Source organism: Lepidochelys kempii, chromosome 9, assembly GCF_965140285.1.
Source record: "Lepidochelys kempii isolate rLepKem1 chromosome 9, rLepKem1.hap1, whole genome shotgun sequence".
NCBI classification, from domain to species: Eukaryota; Metazoa; Chordata; order Testudines; family Cheloniidae; genus Lepidochelys; species Lepidochelys kempii.
The window spans coordinates 102,013,774-102,033,085 of NC_136388.1; the positions used below are offsets into that span (position 1 = coordinate 102,013,774).

A 19,312-nucleotide genomic window follows, 5' to 3' on the forward strand; every position below is an offset into this window, starting at 1 on the left:
TCACCGCTTCCCAGGCTAACCGGTGGGCCCTTCTCAGTAGAAAAGAACCATATGCTGGGCGTTGGATTAGGACTGGTGTGTGTAATATAGGAATCTGCTTTACATTTACATTTCAGTTTTCGATTGCCAGTCCTGGAGTCTGAAGCCCTGAATTTATTCCCCCAGGACATTCGCCACTGGCAGTACAGGCTTTCCACTTGCCCAGCCCCTCACCACTATCCCTCAATCCTACTCTAAAGGAGCTGCCTCTAGGAAAGGTGGAATTCAGTCTGCCTGGGGCTCTGCTGAGGCTACCGATAAAGGGGCAAGCTCTGATGTGGAACATCTTGTTCCACCTGGAACGAGAGACCTACCAGCTCACTGGATGCAGGAGCCCCTTGCTGGGTAGTAAACAACAAACCAACCCTTTGGTGACTGCAGACTGTAGCTGAATGTGAAGCAGGGACTTAGAGGTGAAAGTCTCCCATCTGCTTTGGGCTCGTTCTGGATGATTCTTGCATTCCCAGTGCCTGAGCCACGCTGCCGCCTCCTCCACTGCAGAGGTGGAAGGGACAGGGAGCAAGGGAAACTGCTCCTGTTAGTAAGAGTGAAGAGGAGTAATGAGTCACTCCAGCTGGATCTCAGTCTGTGGAGGGACTGGGCAGCAGGAGGACGAGGGAGTGAAATTCACCCTGGGGGAGAGAGCTGGTTGTCAGACTTGCTGGAGCTGGATATGCTGAGAGCTGCCTCATCTGCAACTGAGGACCCTGCTGGGATCCCAGAGCTCAGGATCTCCTGCTGCCTTTCAGAGAAGCCCACTGAGAGTGCGGAGGAGGAAGTCTGAGAGCTAGATGGTTAGTTTGCTCTGTCCTAAAATGAGGGGGGCCACTAAAAGAGCCACTGCAGCTTCTGAAGGGGGGAGTTGCTGGGGCCTAGGAGGGCTCATATCTGCATCCACCCGAGGGGAGCAGAATGCCCCACGAGAGCGATTCAACAGGCCCTTGGCGATCCTTTCGGAGGGGCAGCTGCTCACACCCCACACAGTGTCTTCTCCCATATGCAGGCTGAGGCCTGTGCTGCCCTGCCAGCCCCTGCTCTCACCTGGCTGAGCTGCTGGGGATGCTTCTCACCACAGCAGGGGCAGCTGCAGATTGACAGGTCCCAGGGGACTGATAACGGGAACCCGGTGTGTAGGGCTGAGGCGTAGCCCTGGGCCCTGCCATGTGAGAGACGGCTGCCTCTGCCCCACTCACTTCCAGAGCCTCATCTTGTGCCAGCCCCAGCGATAATTCCCCCGAGAACGTCTGGGACCCATCCTGCCCAGGCTGTGTGGGGAGGGGCTGATGAGGAGCTGCCACTGTCTCAGGATGAGGAGACGGGACCCCACAAGGTCTCTGCCCCCCACACAGAAAAAGTTTGCATTGGGCTTCTCTGCAGGGCAGGCTGCTGTGCAGGAAATGGACGTACTGTTTTCTGCCTTCAGCTACATCCTGTCTTATCTTGTGAACCATACATTGAGGTTACCAGGAGAAAAGTGGGTGTTACTGAGGAGCTGCAGCTCTGTATGGGGCTGGATCAGATCCTTTGGCGCTGAGGCTGATCCACAGAGCAAGGCCATGGAGACAGACTTGTGTGTGACTCTGGCATCCGTGCCTAGAAAGGAGAAGCTGGAGCCTTGCTGGAGAATGACAGAGCTGTCTAAAGGAGACTAGTGTGGTGGTAGCCAGAGAGCACAGTGCTGCCGACCAGGGGACACAGCCAGGAGCAGCCCTAGACGTTTTGCCAGCCATATCCCCATGTCGGGGGCCCGTGTTCCTAGGAGGGGTGGGTGGGTTTGGGATCCAGGGAACCAACAGATTCATGCACACTCCTGCTGTCTCAAACTGCCAGCTGGATATGTGCAAACCTAACTTACCCTGTCCGCCTTGCAAAAGCCTAGTCTACATATGCTTTTGGGACTGACCTGACTGGTTACAGGTGTGGCTTCTTACCAAAGTTGTTATGTCAGGACAGCCCCTTATGTGGATGCAGTTATACCAGCAGCAAGGTGCCTTATACGGGTATCACTTAGTGTGAGGGGGCAGCTGCTCCTCACTGGCAGAAAAAGAGTTAAAAGCAGCTCTAGGGAGGCTGTACCAGAGGCAGCCAATTAGAAAGGGGCTGAGAGGAGCAGCCAATCATGGCCTGGCAAGCCCATATAAGAAAGGCTGTAGGCAGAGCAGAGGTCAGTAGTGTCTGGAACTTGAGGGGAGAAGCCCTAGCACCTGGGGCAATTCAATGCTGCAAGCAGGGACTGGGGACCTAGGCAGAGCTCCTGGCTGCTAGGGCCTGCAGGCTGAGGCCCTGAGGTAAGGGCAGAGGAGGGTGCTGGAGCTGCATGGCAAGCGGCCACGGGACAACGGACTGCAGTTGCCACTGAGGGAAGTGGCTCGGTGGAGATTGCAGGTCTCCCAGAAGGGGAGATCACGGAGTGTGGCACAGCCAGAGGGCAGTGTCATGAAGAGGATGCTGCTGTCCTGGGAGTGACTTGGGTCCAGGAGCAGAGGTGATGGTGGGTGAGACGCCACCAGAAGAGGGTGCAGAGCTAATTCCCAGGACAGCCAGTAGGAGGCGCCGCAGTGGTGAGTCGCACCCTGTCACACTTAAGTCCCCTCGCTTGACAGGAATAAGGGATGGCGGGATAAACACTGTTCTCCCAGTGTAACTACATCCACAGGGGGGCTGTACTGCTGCAAGCATATTGGCTCCCAGGCTTCAGTCCTACTCAAGACCATTTTTGCTCTGAGTTGGGCCTGTACTGATGTTTCATCCCTTCCTAAATGCTGCTCTTTCCCCGCTCCCATCCAGGGAGCAGAATGCAGGCAGCTGTGGAGACCAAATTAAACCGGAACAATAACGCTGATGAGCCGGTGCTTGGCACCACCAGGCAAACGGTGCTCTCCCCCCACTGCACATCTGTTTCCCACGTGACTCTGATCCGACTCGCACCTCCTCTCTGTGGGCCTGCTGGTGTGGTCCATCCCCTCCCACAGGCCTCTGCTCTGAGCATACCTTCAGTGAGGTGTTGGCTCCAGCCCTTCTAGACAGTTTGATTTCCTAGATCTGTGCAGCTATCACGCTAGGACTGTCCTTAGTGTGAGCAACAGCCCGTCTTAACAAGAGGGACACAGAGAGACTATTTCAGAGAGCACATTTCCTGAGTGCTCTGAAATTGCAGGGTTTTGTCAGCCTGCCCAGTTTGGGTTGGGTGGCTGTAACATCTGCTGATTTCTATATGCAGCCTATAAATAGGAAACATCCGTGTGTGGAGATCCTGCCTTATTGACAGTATGTGGGCGAGCAAGGGCATTGCTGAATGTACAGCACAGACCTGGGAGTTACGCAGTAGCTTGCTCTGGGCCCAGGAGGGGTAATGGCAGGAGCAGTTTTCCCTGTGTCAGCAGAGCTGAGGGCAAACTGTCCCCCTTTCAGAACTGGCTAGTATTTTATCGGGTGCAAAACAGTGGGGAAATTGCTGTAAAAGCAAACTGTGTGCTAAGAATCGGGCACGGAGTGTGTAACTGCATATCGCCTCGGCCCCCTGGGAGCAGGCGCTGGCTGTGGTGTATTATGGTGTTCAGTCCAGTGCACATGGCTGTGTGAGAGTGAGGCAGGAGATGCTCTGATGGTCTCATAAATCACAGAAAACCCCTTCTCCTAGTCGGGGACTTGCCTCCATGTGTCTCTTCCCCTCCCTAGAGCCAGCACTTAGGTACCCTGATTGGTACTGGGGACAGATACACTAATGTTCCTCCTGAGGTGTCTTTAAGTAGAAAGCAAAGCCAGGTGTGCAGCTCCGTTGGTAGTGAGAGGCCATGGGGAATAGCAGCGCGTGTGGGCGGGGGCATTCATGCGTCACTCTGTATTAGCAGGCAAACCTCTTAGCTTCAGTTCACTGGTCCCATGTCACGCATCCATCCTCAGGCCGGCTAGTCCATGTGTGTTGCTGGGGCAGTGAACTTAACCCCTAGGGGCCTGGAGCGTCTCACTGTGCAGCCAGCCTCTCTCATCCCACCCTGCTCAGAGCGACAGGGCTCAGTTTCAGAGCTGAAAACGGGAACCTGAGGGGCATTTAAAGGGAATTTAAAGAAAGAAGCTGAGTTGTGTAGCAGTGCTGGTGACTCCTTGTCTTTATTGCCTCTTGTATTTGAGCAATTTTCCCCACACTGTGATTTCTCCGCGCTCAAACAGTTAAAGGTCCTACAGGAAGCTTGCTCCTGGGGCAGGAGTGGGTGCAAGCCACACGGTTGTGGGCTGTTGTTGTCATCGTGGGTCTCAAGAGTCAGACACGTACTCCCAAGATCAAACTACTGGGGGGCTCCGGTCTGGCCTGCAAACAGTTAGGCGTTCTGACCTGTCATGCTCTACAGAAATGGCAGTTGTATAACTCCAACATCCATCCTGCAGCTTTGAATACGTAGCTCATGCGAGGTGATGGGAGGGAATAGAAATCCCAATTTTTCTGGCCCCCTGGAACAAAACCAAGAAGGAATAAGCAAGTGAACATGAAGCAGCTGCTTGCTAACCAAACAAGGGCCCAGGGTCCCTGCTTCTGAGATTTTAATACCCATGAATAAAGTCTTTTGCTACAGAAATGGCCCCAATTCATGTAAAAGTCCAGTCAGGCTGCTGGCAAAGAATACAAACCCCACAATGCATCATTGCATGGCTGTGTGGCATGTGCTCGGCTGTTCGTGCATTTCCCCTCTGAGTGAGATGCCTAGTCTTGTCAAAGGATGGCTCTTGCCCTTGGCCATGCTGAAGCTGTCATTGCAGAATGAACTTCCTGCTGCCTTATTTGGAGGCTGTCAGCTGATCAGTGCCAGCACCAGCCTTGTGACATCAAAGTACCTAGGAATTGCTAATGATAAAGAGGTGAGCAGAGAGGCACCCGGAGCACCACCGAGGGAGAGTGAAGTCCTCCCTGTTCCCTCATGGTTATTTTTAGAAATGCTGAGCAGCTATTGCCTATCACTGAGGAGGACGAAAGAGAAAGCTGTGACCCACTGCCCAGGGGCGTTGATAGCCGCTCTTGCTGGGGTCGATCAGTGTCAGTCGCTGGAATTTAGAAGCTCTTCAGCAATTTTGTGTTTTTCAGTAGAGCGCACAAGTGCAGAAGCCAGAACAGTTGGGGTTCAAGCAAATATTCTGTCTTTGGTGCAAGCTCTGGTCTGAGTGAATTATTCAAACTGCTTCATAGAACAACTGAAACCAGTCTGGATGTCTAATCTGCCTGTGTCCAGAGGATGCTGCTGTTAGAGGGGATTTCAGCACTGAATGTGTCTGTGTGAACTCTTGCTTCCCTGGATGTTTTGGGGTTGACTGGCTCCAGTTTTACTCGAGGCTCTCACTCTTCCTACCCCAGGGATGAACAAGGAGGCAAGGGAGACGTGTAAACGGCTTCAGTAGAGGAGAAAGTCAGTAGATTAATGTAATCACCCACTGCTGCCCATCACCACAGTATCTGAGCACCATCCATGTAAATCCATAGTGATAGCGAAGTCCCTAGTGGACTTCTTGGATTCTCTGGCACTTCTCCATTGCCAAGTATAAAAACACGGCCTGAGGAAGGGTTATTTATTCGTTGGTTGGTTAGTTCATTTGTTAGTTTGGGGGTTTATTTTATCTTGTGGTGGGGGAGACAGGTAGAAAAGGTGTGTCAGGGTTAGGAGGGAGGGGAAGTGAGGGACAAGAGGGGGTGTTAGGGAGAGGGGCAGGAGAGGGTGTCAGTGTTGGGGGAAGGGGGGTATGCCAGTGGTGGAAAGGCTTATTCGAAGTGGCAGGTTTCTCAGCGGTCCCTGAGGACGGCCAGACTCTGGATTCATCCCGTCTCCTCTGGAGGGTCTCTCTGAAGCCACTTCCCTTGGGTCCAGAACGCTGCGTCCAGCTCCACAGTGCTCCGTGCTGGGCACTGAGTTGTGCGCTGTCCTGGAGCAACATGGCTGTCAGGTGGCTCATCTGTCCACATTCACCCCTTAATGTATCTGGGAATTAATCCAGTAACTGCTCTGAAGATTTCAGAGTAGCAGCCGTGTTAGTCTGTATTGGCAAAAAGAAAAGGAGGACTTGTGGCACCTTAGACTAACCAATTTATTTGAGCATAAGCCTTTGTGAGCTACAGCTCACTTCATCGGATGCATTCAGTGGAAAATACAGTGGGGAGATTTACTTACATAGAGAACATGAAACAGTGGGTGTTACCATACACGCTGTAAAGAGAGTGATCACTTAAGGTGAGTTATTACCAGCAGGAGAGTGTGTGTGGGGGAACCTTTTGTAGTGATAATCAAGGTGGGCCATTTCCAGCAGTTGACAAGAACGTGTGAGGAACAGTGGGGGTGGGAATAAACATGGGGAAATAGTTTTACTTTGTGTAATGACCCATCCACTCCCAGTCTCTATTCAAGCCTAATGTAATGGTGTCCAGTTCGCAAATTAATTCCAATTCAGCAGTCTCTTGTTGGAGTCTGTTTTTGAAGGTTTTTTTGTTGAAGAATTGCCACTTTCTGGTCACTCGATTACAGACCTAAGAGACTGAAGTGTTCTCCGACTAGTTTTTGAATGTTATAATTCTTGACGTCTGATTTGTGTCCATTTATTCTTTTATGTAGAGACTGTCCAGTTTGGCCAGTATACATGGCAGCGGGGCATTGGTAGATAGGCAAGTGAACAAGCCTCTGATAGTGTGGCTGATGTGATTAGGCCCTATGATGGTGGCCCCTGAATAGATATGTGGACACAGTTGGCAACGGGCTTTGGTGCAAGGATAGGTTCCTGGGTTTGTGTTTTTGTTGTGTGGTTGCTGGTGAGCATTTGCTTCAGGTTGGGGGACTGTCTGTAAGCAAGGACTGGCCTGTCTCCCAAGATCTGTGAGTGATGGGTCGTCCTTCAGGATAGGTTGTAGATCCTTGATGTGTTGGAGAGGTTTTAGTTGGGGGCTGAAGGTGATGGCTAGTGGCGTTCTGTTATTTTCTTTGTCGGGCCTGTCCTGTAGTAGGTGACTTCTGGGTACTCTTCTGGCTCTGTCAATCTATTTTTTTTTTTTTCACTTCAGCAGGTGGGTATTGTAGTTGTAAGAAACTTAATAGAGACCTTGTAGGTGTTTGTCTCTGTCTGAGGGGTTGGAGCAAATGCGGTTGTATGGTAGAGCTTGGCTGTAGACAATGGATCGGGTGGTGTGGTCTGGGTGACAGCTGGAGGCATGTAGGTAGGAATAGCTGTCAGTAGGTTTCTGATATAGGTTGGTGTTTATGTGACCATCGCTTATTAGCACCGTAGTGTCCAGGAAGTGGATCTCTTGTGAGGATCAAGGACTTGAGCTGGCATCACTGGTGGACTCAGGGCCAGGGCGGGGACTGGCTGACAGGTTGGTTGTTTTCACAGTGGCCTAAGCTGTGGAGGAGGCAGGTAACCCCATTTTTGTACCAACTGCAGCCTGTGCTTTGTTTGCACATTCAGCTACAGCAGCGCATCGTGCATCTCTCTGCCCCTCACCCTGCTGTTCCCACACAGTGTCACGGTGCAGTCATGTTCCGCCTTTGCCTGGTGCAGCTGGGCAGGAAACCAGGGATTGTTCGGGAGGCTGTGGAAATTCTGTACGTTTCAGTTGGTGTTAAAATGAAGGGCCTGGGACTGACCAGACAGCTCTGCTGTCCCTCTGCCCAGACTTGCTGTCCTTTTGCTGTTCTACACCTGGGCTCTCCCTCACAGCTCTGATAACACCTCTGTTGTGTCCTGCAACCCTCCCCACAACCCTTTCCTATTCCAGTCCTGGTCTCTCTCCAAACCCCTCAGTCCAGAGCTCCCCAGCCTAGCCAGACCTGGTCTTGTGTGCAAAGTGGGCAATTACTTGGTGTTACGTGGTTGTTCTTTATGTTGTGGAACAAAATTCCTTTACCAGAGTGTCCAGAGCAGAAAACTAACTGCTTGCAGCTGCATCCTCTCCCCTACCCAAATGGAGGGGCGGTTCCATGCTTCTGTCTACAATCTCCCTAAGATCTCGGGCGTGGAAGGGCAAATCTCCTGGGTGTGTCACTGCAGAGCAAACTCCATTTGCAAAAGAGCAACCCAACCCTGAAGGCAGAGCCTGGCAGCCCAGCTGCTTTGTGTCTGGGGTGGTGGAGCGGGCGGGGACCTCTCTGCACTGTAATGGAGCTGGGCCGCACTGAAACCAGGATGCCAGCTGCAGAGGGAGTAACAGTGCTATTCTAAACGGAGCAGCTAGAATAACTGCTTACAAAGACATTTAGTCTAGGGTTTGGAGGATCAGTGTTGAGCCGTGCTGAGATCCTTATCCCTGGCTTTGTAGGCGTATCTTAGAGGAACCTGCCTGAAGGCGAATGAGAGAGATGGGTGAGTGCAGGTTTGGAAATGGCCTTGACTCTCCCATAAAATCAAATGACTCTTTGATTCGTCTTTCAAAGGCCATTTTTCTTTCCTAAAACTTTTTCCTTAGGTCATGTCTTCACTGGGGTTGTTAGCAATGATGTAGATGCACTGATGCAGACTTTCAGTGCAACGCATTTGCACTGAAAAAAGTGACTTGCACTGGTCCAGCACGTCTACATTGTGTGTTTATACTGGTGTTTGTACCCAAATAGCTACATCAGTGTGCTGCACTGGTGCAAAAATCCCAGTGTAGATAAACTCCTCTGTTTTCATCTGTGCCTGCTTAGGGCAGGGAGGGGCATGGACAGCCTCTTGATGGATTGGATGGCAGGAGGCATTTGTGTGGTAAATACCACAGGAAGGACTGTGTATACATCATTTAAATATATGCAGAATGTTACCAAGTTCCCATCTCTGCAGTCATTTCATGTCTAAGACAGACAGATTTCGCTCTTTTAATCCTCTCCGTAAAACTAGTCCCTCCAGCTTCCTGATTATTGTTGTGGATTTTCTTTGATTTGTTAATTTGTGAATATCTTTTCAGTTTTCAGGTGCCCAGAATTGCACTAAGTGACTTAGAATCACAGTCCCATTAAGGAAAAAAGAAAAGGAGGACTTGCGGCACCTTAGAGACTAACAAATTTATTTGAGCATAAGCTTTCGTGAGCTACAGCTTTTTTCCACTGAATGCATCTGATGAAGTGAGCTGTAGCTCACGAAAGCTTATGCTCAAATAAATTTGTTAGTCTCTAAGGTGCCGCAAGTCCTCCTTTTCTTTTTGCGGATACAGATTAACACAGCTGCTACTCTGAGTCCCATTAAGGACAATTGGACTATGCCTCTAAATCACTTGGGTATTTTTGAAAATCTCACCAACAGTTATTAATTACACAGAACCGTAGACGTGAATGGCACTTCGTAAAGCAACGAAAAAGGAGCCAAGAGGGTTATCAGAGGCAGTGTAGCCCAGTCAAGAGGGCAGAGGACTAGAATGAGGGACACCGGAGTTGTAATCCCAGCTTTGTCACTGACTTGCTGTGTAAACTCAGGCAAGTAGCTTTGCTGCTGTGTGCCTCAGTTTCCCCTCCTATTCCTTGTCTGTCTTGTTTAGTGTCTAAGCTCTCTGGGGCTCTTATTGTTTGTACAGTACCTAGCACAATGAGGCCCCGGTCTTGGCTGAAAATTTTTTTTACAAATTAGTGAAATGAATTGTGGATTCCCTATCCCAAACAGTTCACAGCCTATGCGAGGAAGAAAACGGGAGATGATGACATGGGAAGGGGTGCAGGAGAGGATGCAGGCCAAGGTCACTTGAGAGAGAATCGAGGGGTTATGTAGGTTGAGATTGTTTTTAATTGAAATATAGAGAAGACTATAAGCTTCCTTGTGTGAGTGAGTTTGGAAAAGACTTAGAGGAGGGGAATGAGGAATGGCAGATGGGTCGGGAAGGGGGTTCTAGGCGTAGGGTACTTCATAAAGAAAGAGGTGGGAATAAAACATAGTGAGACGTTAGCTGAGCAAAAAGGGAATGAGCAGGGTAGTGGATGACTTTGAGGGCAAGTATGAGGAGCTTGCATTTGGTTTGAGAGCCAGTGGAGAGAGTTGAGTTGGGGCTGAACACAGGTGTGATATTGAGGTCAAGCTGCTATTTTCATAGTTGAATGCTGAAGTCGGACAAGAGCTACCTAGAAGGGGACTGTTCATAGAATATCAGGGTTGGAAGGGACCTCAAGAGGTCATCTAGTCCAACTCCCTGCTCAAAGCAGGACCAATCCCCGACTAAATCATCCCAGCCAGGGATTTGTGTTGCTTTCCTGGCCAGGTATTTGCATAGACAATGTCAAATCACCTTGCAAATTTAGGTCTTTTGTGCTGTCCCCAACTGCCACGCAGTCACTGTAATGCTTTTGACACCACGTAATATTCTGGTTTTGCTAGTGAGGGTACAGTATGTAGGCAAGAGCACTGCACCTAAAAAAACTATTCCACTGATTGCAAAAAGAAAAGGAGGACTTGTGGCACCTTAGAGACTAACCAATTTATTAGAGCATAAGCTTTCGTGAGCTACAGCTCACTTCCTCAGATGCATATCGTGGAAACTGCAGCAGGCTTTATATATACACAGAGAATATGAAACAATACCTATTCCCACCCCACTGTCCTGCTGGTAATAGCTTATCTAAAGTGATTTCCAGCACAAATCCAGGTTTTCTCACCCTCCACCCCCCCCCCACAAATTCACTCTCCTGCTGGTGATAGCCCATCCAAAGTGACAACTCTTTACACAATGTGCATGACAATCAAGCTGGGCTATTTCCTGCACAAATCCAGGTTCTCACATCCCCCCCACCCCCATACACACACAAACTCACTCTCCTGCTGGTAATAGCTCATCCAAACTGACCACTCTTCAAGTTAAAATCCAAGTTAAACCAGAACATCTGGGGGGGGGGGGGGTAGGAAAAAACAAGAGGAAACAGGCTACCCTGCATAATGACTTAGCCACTCCAAGTCTCTATTTAAGCCTAAAGTAATAGTATCCAATTTGCAAATGAATTCCAATTCAGCAGTTTCTCGCTGGAGTCTGGATTTGAAGTTTTTTTGTTTTAAGATAGCGACCTTCATGTCTGTGATCGCGTGACCAGAGAGATTGAAGTGTTCTCCGACTGGTTTATGAATGTTATAATTCTTGACATCTGATTTGTGTCCATTTATTCTTTTACGTAGAGACTGTCCAGTTTGACCAATGTACATGGCAGAGGGGCATTGCTGGCACATGATGGCATATATCACATTGGTGGATGTGCAGGTGAACGAGCCTCTGATAGTGTGGCTGATGTTATTAGGCCCTGTGATGGTGTCCCCTGAATAGATATGTGGGCACAATTGGCAACGGGCTTTGTTGCAAGGATAAGTTCCTGGGTTAGTGGTTCTGTTGTGTGGTATGTGGTTGTTGGTGAGTATTTGCTTCAGGTTGGGGGGCTGTCTGTAGGCAAGGACTGGCCTGTCTCCCAAGATTTGTGAGAGTGTTGGGTCATCCTTTAGGATAGGTTGTAGATCCTTAATAATGCGTTGGAGGGGTTTTAGTTGACAGTCTGGCAGAAAGCACTGGGTTCCTGGCCTGCAGCTTCTTGGAAGAAATTATCTTTTTAGATTTAATTTCCTGTACATTTAGTTACACAGACAACTTGTAACGCTCCTTGTCACAGTACTACATGGTTTCCCAGAAGTAGTGCAGGCTCTTTCCTGCACCCCTCCTTGCTCCCTCAGGTGTTATGTTTGTTTCTTATTCATTCTCCACATGTCAGGTGAATTTTCCCAAGTTGGATCTAATATTTTCGGCAGTGAGAATTTGTGCAGCTGTCTCTTGTGCTTCTGTAACATGTGAGGGATGTATTGTGTTCCCTTCTGGTAGCTGTTCCACGCAGAGGATAACAGCCTGCTATTGTTACCAGCTAATTAAGTTATTCTTCAGGTAGTAGAAGCCTGTGTGTTTTGGTGCTCAAGGTCCTGTTTTTAAGCCTTGCTGATAATTTATGGGGAGGGTGGTTACACTTGCGAAGGTTTAAAGGTTTGCTGTTGCTGAGACTGGGAACCCTCTGCTTCTTCTCAAGGCATGGGTGGTGCACAGAAGAATAAGAAAATGTGATTTACACTGTAAAAGGTCTCTCTATTTTCCAGAGACCTTTGGTTACTGACACTAAACACAAGCAATCCATAGCTTAGTCTCAGGCTGCCTGGGGACCCTTAAACTTATTTCAGTGGTGGGCACGTGTTTGAATCACATCAGAACTCTGGACATAAATTCTGTGTTTTTCTGTTACACTAAACAACCCATCTGTCCTTGTTTTTGAGGACAGAGGAACTGAAATGGCTGATAAGAACAGCGTACCTTTAAGAGAGGCAAGTAAACTGGCTGCTGCAGCTTCAGCATGCCACTTGATTGGCTGAGAAACTAGCAGGCAGGCTGAAGGAGGGGGCAGCCATTCAGAAATTTCCTGCATTACTGCCTTCTTTAAAGGGGACAGAAAAGGGGAGGGTAGCTGAAGAAACATCCTAACTTTCCACCCCAGTCTGTGAAACATGAGACTCCTGACCCTCCCTTCCTCTTGGGGTGTCTCTGGATCCGGGTACCTCCTGCTGAGTCCCCCAGGCTCCCAGTGGCCGCACTTTATGTAGTTCCGATCCAGTAAGGAGACTTAGTCCATTAAACAGAATCGCTTGGAAGATTCTTAGTGAATGAACTCCAGATAGAAAAGGAGTACTTGTGGCACCTTAGAGACTAACCAATTTATTTGAGCATGAGCTTTCGTGAGCTATAGCTCACTTCATCGGATGCTCATGCTCAAATAAATTGGTTAGTCTCTAAGGTGCCACAAGTACTCCTTTTCTTTTTGCGAATACAGACAGTTTATTACCTGCTGCAGGGACAAACATAACCAGACTTTCACGAGGCTGAGGGGCCAGGAAAAGTGGCGGCAAACAAATAATGAGCAATGTATTTCAATCAGTCCAGCAGCACCCAGGGTTTCTGGTTATCCAGTCACCTTTCCAGTCTGGCCTGTTCAGAGGTCTTGTTCCCTGTCTCAGCAGGGATATTTTCTGGGCTGGGATGTGATGATGACACAAGCCCTGCCCGGTGATCATTAAGGCTCAGCTGGTGTTTTGGTTTTAAACCCAGATTCTCTTGAGTTTTTTGTGTCATGACTATTTCAAATCGCCTTGGGTGGGAGGTAGGGCCTTATGCTGCAGTGTGCTGAGCACTTTCCATTCCCGATAGCTTGAGTGGGAGGTGAAGGCGCTCAGCACATCACAGGAGGGTCCCTTGGTGTGCAAGTTGGCAGCCTCCATATCCTGTTCTCCTTTTGTGCTGTACAGGGAGCCTTTACCTGTTTTTCTCTTATCTGCAGACAGCTCCCCTCCTCCCTCAGGGCCCTACAAGCTGCAACCTCCCTTCTGTGGAGGAGGGTCAGAGGAGATTCCTTTGTCATCCAGGCTTCTAGAGCAGCTGGCAGAAGTTGCCCCCTCCTCAGAGGCTGGGTATGCTCTGCGCCTGCCTGCTTCCACGCCCTGTCAGTCCAGAAAGCAAACAGGTCTCAGGCTTGGTCGTGCTGAGCACGCTCGGCAGGCCCAGGCCCAGGAACCTGCCAATGGGAATTAAGGCAGCAATAGTTAAACCCCATGAAACCAGTTGTGGATTGCAACTCCACACGGATCCTAATTGGAAGCTGCTCTCACACTGACCTGTGGGAGCTCTTGCTTGGAAATGGGAGATTTTGCTGTAGGCAGGAAGATCTTAAAGGGGACTCTGCCCATTTGGTATTTCTTTCCCTTTAGGGTGGCTTTGCAGCAGAGCTCAGTTCCTGTGAGCCCAGCGTGGTCTGGTTGGGGAATGCTCCTGAGTGGCAGTGTAACTCAGGCACTGGGACCAGGGGGCAAATCCCACGGAGCCTGCACAAAGCCCACTGAGATCAGTGAATCTTTCTCTTGATTTCAGTGGGTTTGGGGTCAGGCACCTGGCTCTTAGGTGATCTTGTTGACTTGGGAATAGCACTGATGTGTTCCAGAGGGAGTTGCTTGCTTTGGTTGAAAGAACTGGCTGGTCTGGTAGGAGGAGATAAAATAAGGGACTTTGGTAACTTAATCATTCCGAGTTTGGGAGGGGAACTTGGACGGTTTCTAAAGTCTGAAAATTAGCAGCTGTTTGTCACAATATTTTCTATGTATTCAAAGCCCTCTTGTTACTTCTGTTGGCAACTCCTGCTAAGGCTGAATGTGTGAACGTGTCTGATACCTGCATGGGACTAGAGAGGAATGGGTGAAAGGAAATGGGGAAGCATCACCAATTCAAAAATCAACAGTCAGGACCAAAAAATCTTGAGATTTGTTTCAAAATCACAAGATCTTAAAAATAGATCTTTTTCTTTGTTTTCTGGCTTTTGAGCCTTGAGGCTGCACTTGGGTCGTGTGTTCAAGCTTTTCTCTGCAGTGAGGCCTGAAAACTTCCCTTTTTTTTTTTTTTTTTTTAATGAAATTGAGATTCTCATGTAATTATGACCCAAGGCACTGGGCCTTTAAGAAAAACACCAAATATCAGGAGTCTCGTGATAATATCATGTTAATGTCACCCTTTTGGAATAAGGGCTTGTTTTATCCGTGTGTCTTGTATGACACTGACGGTGTCCTTGGTGCTTAAAGTGCAGGTCTGTTCTGAAATGTGAATATGTAAAAATGGGCTCCTTAGTTATCAAAGCTGCTCCCATGGCACATACAACCATAGCAGTGTCGGGCTGGAAGGGACCCCAAAACTAAACTTACCCAGTTTTTAAACCTTTCCTTGGGTTTTCTTTAACTTTTTATCATTTTTGTAGTTCTTCTCTGGACTTTCTTCAGTTTGTCCACACTTTCCTAGACTGCAGTGCCCAGAATTGGACACAGAACTCCAGCTGAGGCCTCACCAGTGCCAAGCAGAGCAGGACAGCTATCTCCTGTCCCTTACAAACAACACTCCTGTTAATCAACACAGGATATTAGCTTTTTTTCACAGCTGCATCACATTGTTGACTCATTCAATTTGTGATCCACTGTCACCCGCAGACCCTTTTCAGCAGTATTACCACTTGGCCAATTATCCCCCATTGTGTAGTTGTGCATTTGATTTATCAAGTGACGTATTTTACATGTTTACTGAATTTCATCTTGTTGAACTCAGACCATTTCTCCAAATTGTCCAGGTTGTTTTGAATTCCAATCCTGTCCTCCAAACTGCCTGCAACTCCTCCCAGCCTGGTGTCCTCTGCAGATTGCATATGCATACTCTCCACTCCATTATCAGTCATTAATGAAGATATTAACTAGTACCAGATCAATGCAGAGTTGTTTTCTCATGCCCACATATGTTGGTAGCAGAGATGCTGCTGGCTTTAGTGAGAAAAATTAATATTCCCTTTTTCTTTCTGTTGGCACTACAGAGCCAGTGCCGGTACAGGAGGGGGGCCAAGTTCTGTTGTCAACAGAATTGCTTCCTAAGCTCTGAGACAAGGTGCGTGAGGTAACATCTTTCACTGGCCCAAATGCCATTTGTGACAGAGAGAAGCTTTTGAAGTAACAGAGTTCTCCTTCTTACTAAGTTCTCATCGGTTACACTTGTGCAACTTCACTGGAAGCCAGTAGGTTCGCACAGGTGTCATTGAAGGCAACATTTGTCCTGCAGAACCTTTATTACTGAGAAGGAGGAAGGAAAAATCCAGCCTGATTCTGAGAGCCCTGGGGGTGCTTGTGGTGCTGGCAGTCAGAAAAAAATGTCATTTGACTTGTAAATTGAGCATATTTTATTGGGTGTCCAGGTGAGATGCTAAGTGTAGAATCCCATGATTTCATTCGCAGTCCTTGTTCAGGGTAGAAAGACACTTTATCTAATAGGTTTCAGAGTAACAGCCATGTTAGTCTGTATTCACAAAAAGAACAGGAGGACTTGTGGCACCTTAGAGACTAACCAATTTATTTGAGCATAAGCTTTCGTGAGCGATGTAGTGAGCTGTAGCTCACGAAAGCTCATGCTCAAATAAATTGGTTAGTCTCTAAGGTGCCACAAGTCCTCCTTTTCTTTTTACTTTAGCTAATAATAACCATGCAAGCCCCAGGAAATTCTGAGGAAAGGTCCACGCCATGTTTTTATCTCCCCACCTTCCAGTTAGGTATTGCCATGACACTCCCCCTTAGGAAGGGGGTCTCAGAATAGGCAGCAATCTCCTAGCCCTGCAAGCTCACTCCAGACCTGCGGACAGAGCCTGCCCTCATGGCAAACTGTAACCAGCCATGAGGGTTTTTTATGGCTTCTGTGCAATGTGACAAGGTTTAGTAGCCATGTGGGGTGAGAGATCCCTTCTCTGGTGGTAGCAGCCTGCCTCCAACAGGTTTCTGGAGAGAAAACCTACTACCCCTGTATCCGTTGCAGTGAGGTATTCAGCATCCACAGGGGTTAAACAACTGGATTGACTTGGCAGGGGTCTCTAGTTACTCTACCAATGAACCCCTCAGGGAGCACATAACTTGCTGACCTGCTGTGGAAAAGAGCCTAGGGAATCAGACTGGCCCCAGGGAAGGACTCTGGTCCAGATAGCTGGAAGAGGGAATTTCTCTGCAGGGTAGTTCCTAGGGTTTCCTTTCTTGTTGTTGGTTTCTTAAAAAAAAAAAAAGTTTTAGATAAAGGATTGTAGCAGGAGCCCCTGTCCTGGGATCCTAGGGAATGGGGCCCTGGGGGGTCTCATGATATTGTAGCAAAAAATAGAGCCCCTAGCAAGTGACTGTTACAGAGGGGGGACTTGGACTCTGTTTGTGGAGTCTGCAGCTGGGCCCCGCAGCAAAGAGAATAATGCAACAATCCCACTCCCACCGTCATCACAACTGCAGCGTGCATTTGGTTTGCCTTATTTTTGGTCACAAAAATGAACTGTGGGTGCTTAGTGCAGAGCCTCACCTGTTGATTCTGGGAGTAAAAGCTGTAGGAATTGGCCCAATGGCTGTGGGTAACACGTCCGGAATTGTCCCATATAATGAAGGTGTTTTTTGGCTTGGGGAGGAGTAATCGGTTTGGCAGAAGCACCTTGGGGTGCTGCATGCAACCAGTTACCTGAGGTGTCCAGTTATTATTGTCCCTCCGTGTACTTAGCCACACATGAACTACTCCTTGGTGTACTTGCTTGGTGGTTGTGGGGAAACCCAGACTCGGCATTTAACATTTATTGTTCTTGCCTTTTCCAGCTCTTGTCATACTAGCCTTGATCCCGTTTGTCTGCTTCTCCCACAGCCTGGGCTCTTTAATGTCCTTGCAGAGCAGACAGCATCTTGGTTGTGAAGGTCTCAGCTGAACAACCCACATGCAGTAAGTTGCAAATCAACCTTGCTGAGTTGGGAGACTGTCATTCTAGGGAGTCAGAACGAGGAGCCCAGCATTCAGATCATTGCATTACCTCCTCTCCCACTCCCTCCCTTTCGACCTAGTCTCACTAGAAACATTGCCTCCTTGGTGCTCCCATCTGTTGGGTTAATGGCTGCAGACTCCACTGTCTCCGATTTCTTACTACTTTGCAGCTGCAGAGATGTGGGAGATATCAGAGTGCCTAGCCCTCAGAATGCTGCGCTTTCAGCACCTACTCTAGGTTGCAAGCATCGGAGGGGTAGCCATGTTAGTCTGTATCCACAAAAACAACAAGGAGTCCGGTGGCACCTTAAAGACTAACATATGTATTTATTTATCAAATAAATCTGTTAGTCTTTAAGGTGCCACCAGACTGCTCATTGTTCTTTTGCTCTAGATTGCTGTGGCTAACAGAGAGAGACACCCAAGGTAAAACTGTCCAAAGGTTTATCCCAGAAGAGTAAACCCAGATTGTCCCCACTCAGTTCTAGACACAGTACTTCCCGCTGCATGCAATTGTTACCTTCTTTCACAGAGATCGCCCATTTCCAGGAGGGCCTTGTAGGCTCCAAAAATCACAAGAGCCCAGAGCTGGACCAACAAACACAAGACTCTCCTTCCAAGAACTGAGCCCGTTCCCACAGAAGCACTGACAGCCATCAGGGCACCTCATTGGACTCTGATCCCTGCCTTTCCTGGGTGGCAAAGGAGCACAGAAGCCATGGGGGCCCAACTACCAGAGACTGTCAGCACCTGTGAGAAGGGGAATCAGCTGCACACTGTAAAACAAGCCAAAGTCCAACAGTCCTAGAGAAATTGTCTTTGCTACATTCAACAGACATTGCGGCCTGCGGCCCAGTGTCACCTCTGTTTCTCGGGGCCGCTAATCAAGAAGCTTGCAAAAGCCAGTCTCTCGAGTGGCATGAGTTAGCTGTCAATGTTCAGGATCCCTCTCAGTTGGGCATCAGGCCCAGGCACAGTACAGAGAGAAGCAGCATGTGTTGCTCTGGTGGATGACTTCCTCCGGCCCAGAGACAAGGGGAAGCCATCCGCATTTCCCTTGCTTAGTCTTTCTGCAGTGTTTGATGCTGTTCCCCACACACTCCTGTCCCACCGCTGAGGGTATGTCTACACAGCAGCTGGGAGCAAGCCTCCCAACCCAGGGAAACAGACTCGCACTAGCAGAGCTGGAGCGAGTGCAGTAAAAATAGCAGTGTGGACATTGCAGCTCGGACTCTCAGGCCTACAGCCAGCTGCAGTGTAGACATACCCTAAGGGGCTACAGCATTATTATTATGGGCAAGTATTCTACCTCCAAATCCTCTCTTCAGGAGTCCCACCATCCCCTGTACTTTCCCTATATTATTCTACATCGATATAAAGCCTTTCAGAGAGACCAGGAGACCATATGGACTAAAGTGCCAGCAATATTCAGACAAAACCCAGATGTACACCTCCTTCGCATCAGACGTGAATAGCACCATCTCTCAGTGCATGGCTGAAGAGAGCACCTGGATAAAGAGCAGGTGGCTAAAGCTGAACCCAGGCAAGAATGAGATGATTTTGGCAGGAAGGAGGAAGAGTGTCAGAATAACCCTTCCCTTCTGTGTAATATCCCCCATTAGCAGAGCTTTAGTGCTTGGCTCCACTAACGGGGCTTGTGTTGGTGAAATCAGGTCCTTGGACTCAGCACTGCTGCTGGATGCCCAAATAGCCAGGATGGCAAAAGCCATCCACAATTGTCTTGTGACTGGCCAGAACATGGAGTCCTGACCTGTCGGACGCAGACCTGGCCCTGGAGATCCACGTATTCGTGTCTTGGAGGCTCAACTGCTGCCCCTCAGAAAATTGAGGGCTGAAGCCACTCACTGGCTGAACCAAAGTCCAGTCACCCACCCAGCCAGGCAATTCTGATCTCCATGAACAACGTCGCCTCAGTGCTGCTTTCAGCAGTGGCTCCCTATTAAAGAATCCAGTCACCTTTTT

The 19,312-nt window shown here is 48.9% G+C and overlaps 1 protein-coding gene across 6 annotated transcripts in view; it reads left to right on the forward strand.

Annotated features, from left to right (window-relative positions):
* The window catches only part of DLG3 (discs large MAGUK scaffold protein 3), a 180,353-nt gene that overhangs the window by 32,132 nt on the left and 128,909 nt on the right, over positions 1 to 19,312 (forward strand). Inside the window, exon 1 of one of the 6 annotated variants that reach the window (XM_073358611.1) lies at positions 2,225 to 2,600. The exons of 4 other annotated variants lie outside the window; for them this stretch is intronic. The gene's annotated coding sequence lies outside the window, so the exon portion shown is untranslated. Of the gene's footprint in view, positions 1 to 2,224; positions 2,601 to 17,283; positions 17,291 to 19,312 lie in introns of those variants that run through there. One more of the 6 variants, XM_073358613.1, reaches the window with a different exon arrangement.